This window comes from Falco biarmicus, chromosome 5 (genome assembly GCF_023638135.1).
Source record: "Falco biarmicus isolate bFalBia1 chromosome 5, bFalBia1.pri, whole genome shotgun sequence".
In the NCBI taxonomy this organism is placed as follows: Eukaryota; Metazoa; Chordata; class Aves; order Falconiformes; family Falconidae; genus Falco; species Falco biarmicus.
In genome coordinates this window covers 13,524,859-13,532,500 of record NC_079292.1, presented here as the reverse complement: position 1 = coordinate 13,532,500, position 7,642 = coordinate 13,524,859, and the positions used below count along the sequence as shown (strand labels likewise).

Sequence of the window (7,642 nt, the reverse complement as noted above, 5' to 3'; positions counted from 1 at the left end):
TTTTACTGTGACTATTTATTAAGCATGGATAAAGAAGAACAGCCCTAAAGGAACTTGTTAAACCAGACCTTTGGGACCCAGTAACAACAGGCAAATTGCTTGTTTTTCTTCTTCTTCTTTTTTTCTTTTTTTTTTTTTTTTTTTAAAGATAAACTGATTTTCTTGAGGGAAAAAAAAACCACACAAAACTGTTCTTTATATAATGGCTTGCCCATTTAAAAAAATGTGGCTCTTAAGGGTTCATGAAATGACTGAATATGAGGATACATGTTCTGTAGAAAGCAAATGGGCCTCATATACTGCCAAAAATAGTGTTAGTTTCATTAATGTGAATTTCCAACATACAGTAGTTGTAATGTTAGAAACAATTGCTGGTCAAGTTCAACTTGTTGCTATTGTTTTTAATTTGCACAGGAGTAGTATCAGAAATTAGTGTCACTGCTTGTATCTAGCTGAATTTTAAACAGAACATTAGTTTTTTATGTTGGTGCCACCAACTGTAAATGACATAAGTTAGTTATTACAAACCACAGTAATTAGACTGTTGCAACCATCTAAAAACCTTTAGGCTTCCAGTCTGTGCTGTTAGTGTTAAGATGTAAAGTGCAATCCTAAGCTAACATTGTCTGTGCAAGCACCATAGAAACATTTGCATATCTGCATATATCTTACAACTGTACTCTTTACCTCCTTGTGATAAAGCTTTGTCTACCTGCAAATACAGTCAAAGGCTACAGCTGCAAACCAAAGCCAACTCTAACAATGGCCAATAGCTCAACGACAGAAGCAGCCACATGCTTTGGTCAGCCTTCTGTAACTTTAATTAGTACAAAGGAACCTTTCCATGAACTACCTGCTGTTTTCTGATGACCTCTGGGATCTTTTCATTTAGCCCTATACAAAGAAACAAATATGAAAAAAGTCAATTCAGTCACAGTGTAATCTTCTGAGGCCAAAAGTCAATCTTAATGCAGTGAAGATTTGCTTTCATTTAAGACAGAGGTGAGAACAAAGTCTGCAGTGGAAGTTATGATAGAAAGCAACAAATGTGGATCACTGACCAAAATAACTATGTACTTGATGCAAATGCAGATTGCATATTGTTATATATAATACATTATGTTTTATTTTTTCCCCATTCAGTCTGTTTTTTTCTGTGGTGAATACATGTTGTTAGAAGATGTCTTGTATGGTCTTAATCTTTGTTGTGTACTATTTTTTATAGTCTTAAGTTATAATGAAAAAAAAAAAAAAGTAGGAACCAAACATAAAAGGTCTAGTAAAGCCAAAAATTAATTTCATATTGATTTAAAGTGATCTAGGTAAGTTTTTACACTGAAAGCAAAGATATAGCAATTGTAGTCCATGGTATTTATTTTCAGTCAAACCAAAGTTACATATAATTCTGCCTCTGCTTATACGGGATATTAACACTAACAATACACTCCCTTTGGAAGACTTGCACAGGCCAAATTGTTGGAATGCTGGTTTTCTTGACAACTCCAAACCCAAAAATATGATAATGCGTTATGGTGTAGTTGAAAATAGCATAGTCAGATGTTTGCTTAAAACCTAGAAACTTTACGTGTTGCTTTTCATGTGCTGTGCCAAGTCTTGATAATACTTTTTCCCCCAACCAAGGGACCTCATAACCTGATTATGGTTATTGCTTTACAAACAGTTTTTGACAGAAGGTGGCTGCTAGAGCTTAACATATGTACCAGTTCCATATGATGGTCCTGGTTCTTGCAAAGTAAGCTCATCATTTATTCTTTGCTGAAGTCAGCAAATAGACTTAAAGATATACACAGTCATCTATCACGCCAAATAAAAGGACATAACGGCTTTCGAAAGGGTTTTCCCACTTACCCAAAAGGCTTTCTGAAAGCTTCTACCTCTGCAAAAGAAAAAAAAAAAAAGAAAAAAAAAAAGAAAAACAAAAGAAATTAGAACAATTATGGCAGATTGCATGAATTGTGAGAACGTCACAGTAACTGCTACTTTTCATTATGTTTGTCTTTGGGTCATGATCAACAGAAGGTTTATGGTAATTACATCAAGAGAAGGATTCACCTTGTAAGCGATTGTTTTCAGTCAATCAGTCGTCTTAAGATTTTGATGTGGGGATTACCTGAAAGGGAATGATGGGTGTTTCGAGTGCATGTTCAAGAGACTTTGATGGACTGGAAGTAAATGTAGTAATTGTACCATCAGTAAGGTGGCCTAAGACTACAATGCTAAAGTATGCATACCTCAGTTACAAAACTTTTGAAAGGAAGTCTCAGCCACAGAATGCATATACCTGTAGAGTTTTGCATGGGTTTTATATAAATACAATTTAAAAAAAAAATAGCTGCTTGCACATTATACCAGAAAAACCTCCAAAACTGCAATTGCTTTGAAAATAGATTTTAGGTTTTTTGGAGTTTTCTGAGATGCTTGGTCTGTATTTTGATAATTGTGCATATTATGTAAAAATGTTGGTGGACCCATAAATGACCAGACTTTTTCTAAGAAAAATGTTGCTTTAATGCATTTCATGAATTTTTACTCTTATATCATTGCTTGCTAGTAATAGCAAATCTGCTTTTCTGCATCTGCTTTGCGTAGCTATTGTAAGGCTTTGAACTAATGTATGTATTTATTGCTTGAACTTCTGTGCATACCTTATAAAGCATAATGTCTGACAATTTAAATGGCTCATGTATTCTTGCTTCTATCATAAGCTGAGGACGGGGATTATGATCTTTTGTATACAGCAAATTTTAACTGTAGCACAAACATCTGTTTATGTATTGGTGGGATATACCTGTTTTATTTATCTTTTTTGAGGTAAACTAATTTTTGATACTTTTCATTACTGTGTACTGTGTTCATACCTTGAATTCTCTGACGTTAGAAGTCATGGTTGAGAATTGTAACAGCTGTTATTCGTTCTGTATTCATGGCTTTCACTGCTGAATAAAATAAAGGACCAAACCTAGGATTTGAAAGAAAACTGTCTACCTCTAACACCAGGGAGTTATCAGATTTTATTTTACATAGTTTTAGTCTACAAAGTCACAATTGCTTAAACCTAGTGGGCTTAAGGCTTATATTCTGTGTGGTTGAATTCATGGCATAGTTGTACTGTTTGAAAATCAATTAAAGTTTCATGTGAATGTTACAAGTATTTGGTAGAATTACCACTAACTGGGTTTTCTTTAGATAAAGCAGATATGGGGAACCTGTCATCAGCATTCTGTGGCTACAGCTGATTAACTTCATGAGAATGCATTTCTTCGTGATTAGGGAATCCAAGCACAGTCAGCGAGGATCAGAGCTACTGAACTGCACTTAGTATAAACCAACCTGGACTCAAATGTCCTGGGTCCCCCGTAGTCTGATTTGCAAATTTCCTCAAATTGGGCATTCACATTTTGGATTTTTTTTTCCCTAATTATTATTATTTTGCCTGCACGCTCTAGTATTAATGTGCATTCTGGAAGGGTAGCTTTATTATTGCTCTAAAGCTATAAACCAGTACCCCGTTTTGCCCTTTTTATTTCAAGAGTTCAAATCATTATGGAAGCGTTTTGTCCATTAAATTTGGCATATTTAGCAAAAAAAGGATGTACATTTTACCATCGAATTGATGTATGAACAGTGTTTTCACTGCTGATGGATGTAAAAATGTATATGAAACCATTTCATTCACTTGCTTACATTTCTGGAGTATAAATAAAAAAATATAATTCTTTTTGATCCATTTATAACCCACAGGGTTTTATTCTTTCTGGGAAGAACTTTCTTCCACATTAAAGAGCTCAGTTAATAAAAGTATTTCTGTAGCTTGCTGTAGCTCTCTTATGTAGGGCTTGGGATACATGAAGCATACCAAATTTTATCCAAAAAGAATCAAAAAACCAAACCGTCAGTGCCAACAGCACATTCCATCATGTATGTTATTTTGCAGGATACAGTACGTTACTAAAGCTGTTAACTCCTCATGCAACTGCACTCTGCCATAGTGGTGTTTTGCATGTGATGAGAATTTGTTAAGCTCCTTTTTGACAGTGATATTTAATGGAAAACTTGAGTCTTAAGGAAACTAATCCCTTATAAGGCTTTTTTGATTGTTTATATTGTGATTTATTTTTTTTTATGATCAAGTTTTGGAAGGCAATAGATAGAAATTTAATTAATCAGTTGTGTCTTGTAACTACCTACTCAAAACTTCTGCACGTATCCACTTCCGTGCCTGTCCACCCCTCACTGACGTGTTCAAAATGCTGGATGCCACAGTTGAGCAGCACATAACTTCTGCCTTGTGGCTCTGGCTTGTTGAAAGAAAATAGTTTTAATTTCATGGAAGTGGTGGTGGTGAGGTTCTTTCAATATCATGAATAATGTTAGAATTAGGTCTTCAGCTGTTTCTGTCTGAAGAGCTTAGTAGTAAATCATAGGCTCATAGAACGTTGGAAGGGTTGGAAGGGACCTTTAAAGAGCATCTAGTCTTAACTCCCCTGCCGTGGGCAGGGACATCTTCCACTAGATCACCTTGCTTAGAATGCTTTAATACTCCTTACCTGAGTTCTCATAACAGCACCTGTGCATTTACTTGAAAGAAATACCTGTAAAAACAGACTTGCTATGTAACTTCCCCCTAAATAAATCAGGAAGAAATCAAAATACATTATATACAGCTCAATGCAATTATAGCAGTTGTATCTGGGTGCTAGAAGATGTTTTCCTTCAATACTTCTGCAAAGCAGAGAAAAACCATATCGTAATATGATGCTTACTTATTACAAAGCTGAATGCTGCTGTTACTAGAGCAAATGGAGGCCATGTCTAACCATGTGGAAGATTTTTGATTCTACTGGATGTATCGCTGGTTGTGGGTGCATTCATGCCATTAAAATGCCTCTTTTTGCCTTTTTTTTTCTCTCTTGTTTAAAAAGAGTGTGTGTGTATATATATATACATTTCAGAGACCAAATGTTACATTACGAAACCGCATTTGCAAACAGCCACTAACGAGCATGTGGGAAGGAATTGAGAACTTCAACCAGTCCAACTGTGTTCGAACAGCCTGGCGACTGTGCGATGTGCAGAGGATACGGCCTTACGGACCTGTGGCTCAAATCTTGTCAGTCTTCAGTGGTGTCTCCAGCCCTCTCAATAGAGTCTTGAGGAAAAGGCTGCCATAGGTTTTCTCTCAGTGTAAGGAAGTAAAATTCTCTGTGACAGTTCTTTGTTTCATATTCTCCTAACTATACATATATATATATATATATAATGGAACAGTGGTATTGTTCATGTATTCTGAACCTTAGTGGCACACTGGACAGCAGAGCCTGGACCTGAGATTTATTACAGATGTATAATGTTTACAGGGCAGAAGAATCGAGGGGAATCAATGGAAAATTGGTCACATGTCCCATTAAAAGTGTAAACAATACTCACGGGACACGTTTGAGCTCCTAAATCCTTTCACAATTAAAGAAAAAGACTGTAAAATCAACAGCTACCCTCCTTCAAACTTTATTTTTACTTATAATTAAGTATGCATAAATAACAAGAATATTGTGAGCTTAGATGAATGTCAAGCTGTTTCAGTTATTTGCTTTCTACGCAACTATGCATGTGAGGAATTTTATCTAGGTGCACCCTAGCAGACTGTCAAAAGTATTTTACAGCATATTTCTTGAAAGCTACATTTTAACTTTAATTACATATCTGAGAAACTATGGAATACAAAATTATTAATGTATCATATCTCTCAGAATCAAGAGAAGCTAAATCTCATCCATTGAAACTGAAGAAAAAAACCCAACAAAACTTAGTAAGATCTAGTTATAGAAAGGGCTATATATGTTAGTACGATGTTACCAAAAACCTTTCTACTATTTCTTCTGAACAGTGCAAGGGCTGGTCCAGCAAATAACAAAGCATACAATCTGACTAGTACCAATATACATAAAAATACTGAATGGCAGGGTTTACCTTTTCTACTTGAAGCAGTGGAAGACTGAATGCATCAGAAGTAAAAAAAAAAAAAAAATCAAAAAGAGCAAGAAATGAATATTGGGCAGTGAAGTAGGGAGGGAGAAAAACTGCTAGTCTGAAAAAAAAATCATTATTCTCAACTTTTAAGAATTATAATTTTGTCCATTGTGTAGCATTTATAGTTACAGTCCAATTTAACACCCTACGCTTGAAACATCAGTACAATCTGTGGAAACTATTCATGCAGATCAAAAGCACAGTGTGGCTCTAAATAATTTCAGTGAATACTTTTTTTTTAGGTAAGATTTTTTTAAAGACCCCTGAAGGTAGACAACCTTGTAGTATGTAGCCAAATCAACTAATATGTCAACTAATACATCAAAGTGAAGTTTCCCTCTCATAGCATTGCCATAGTCTGTGGCTAAATGAAAGACAGTACCTTAGATGAGAATATGGAAATCAAAAGGTAATAAAATTTCTGTGAGAAAATAGGGACAAATACTACTAAAGGTTAAAACATTTTAAAGTTGCTGTATCAAAGGCTAATATTCTCATTAGATTCTCTCCATCTGTGTTGAGTCAAAGTTGAAGCAAAAATAAAAGGTAAAATTTCTTCTTTTTTAATACCATTCGTATTAGTAATTGTGTGGTCATCAGGTTTTCCCCAGGTTTTTATGGCTTCCAAACTGTCCGAGGTCTAGAACACATATTACAGGCAACTGAGCCTGTATTCGGTATTTATCAAAGTCTACAGCATTGATAGATTGTTCATATTTTTAGAGCAAATCTTTGACAATAAGAATAAAGCTATGCTGTAATGTTTTGTATGCTTTTACAATTTTAACAGAAATTTTCTTATATTTTCCATATGAACATTGTCATGTTATCTCATTTTCCTCTTTAGTCCCTATCAAACTAAGATTATATCTTTTTTAATACAGTGATCATTAATAACTGTATCGCTCTATATGTGTGTATCTATATCAATAGCTTGATAATAACTTGTGTGGATCTGAACCAAATATCAAGCAACGCTGCCTAGCTTTATGGTTCATTTTGTATTTCAGTAGCATCTTCCCTGTCTTCAAAGAAATTTTGGACTGAGGACTCACTACAAGATGTTGAGATGCTGGAGCGTGTCCAGAGAAGGGCAACGAAGCTGGTGAGGGGTCTGGAACACAAGTCTGATGAGGAGCGGCTGGGGGAACTGGGGTTCTTTAGCCTGGAGAGAAGGGGGCTCAGGGGGATCTTGTCACTCTCTACAACCACCTGAAAGGAGGTTCTAGTGAGGTGGGAGTTGGTCTCTTCCAAGTAACAAGTAATAGGACAAAAGTAAATGGCCTCAAGTTGTGTGGGGGCAGTGGGGGTTAGATTGTATGTTAGGAAAAAATTCTTTGCCAAAGGGGTTGTCAAGCACTGGAACAGGCTGCCCAGGGAAGCGGTTGAGTCACCACCCCTGGAGGTATTTAAAAGACGTGGTGCTCAGGGACGTGGTTCAGCGGTGGACTTGACAGTGCTGGGTCAATGGTCGGGCTCGATGGTCTTTTCCAACCTAAACGATTCTATGAGAAAGGAAAAATAGGTTAAGGTTTTCAAGGTGTTTCTGCTGATTCCTTTTGTCATATTTCTTCTCTCCTGTACAGTGAATAGT

General features: G+C 35.8%; 1 protein-coding gene across 11 annotated transcripts in view; it reads left to right on the top strand.

The window, feature by feature from the left end:
* Positions 1-2,984, top strand: part of FOXP2 (forkhead box P2) — a 445,070-nt gene extending 442,086 nt beyond the window's left edge. For all 11 annotated transcript variants that reach the window (XM_056339333.1, XM_056339342.1, XM_056339336.1 and 8 more), the window contains one exon: positions 1-2,984. This exon is cut by the window's left edge and continues 227 nt beyond it. The gene's annotated coding sequence lies outside the window, so the exon portion shown is untranslated.
* The last annotated feature ends 4,658 nt before the right edge of the window (positions 2,985-7,642 follow it).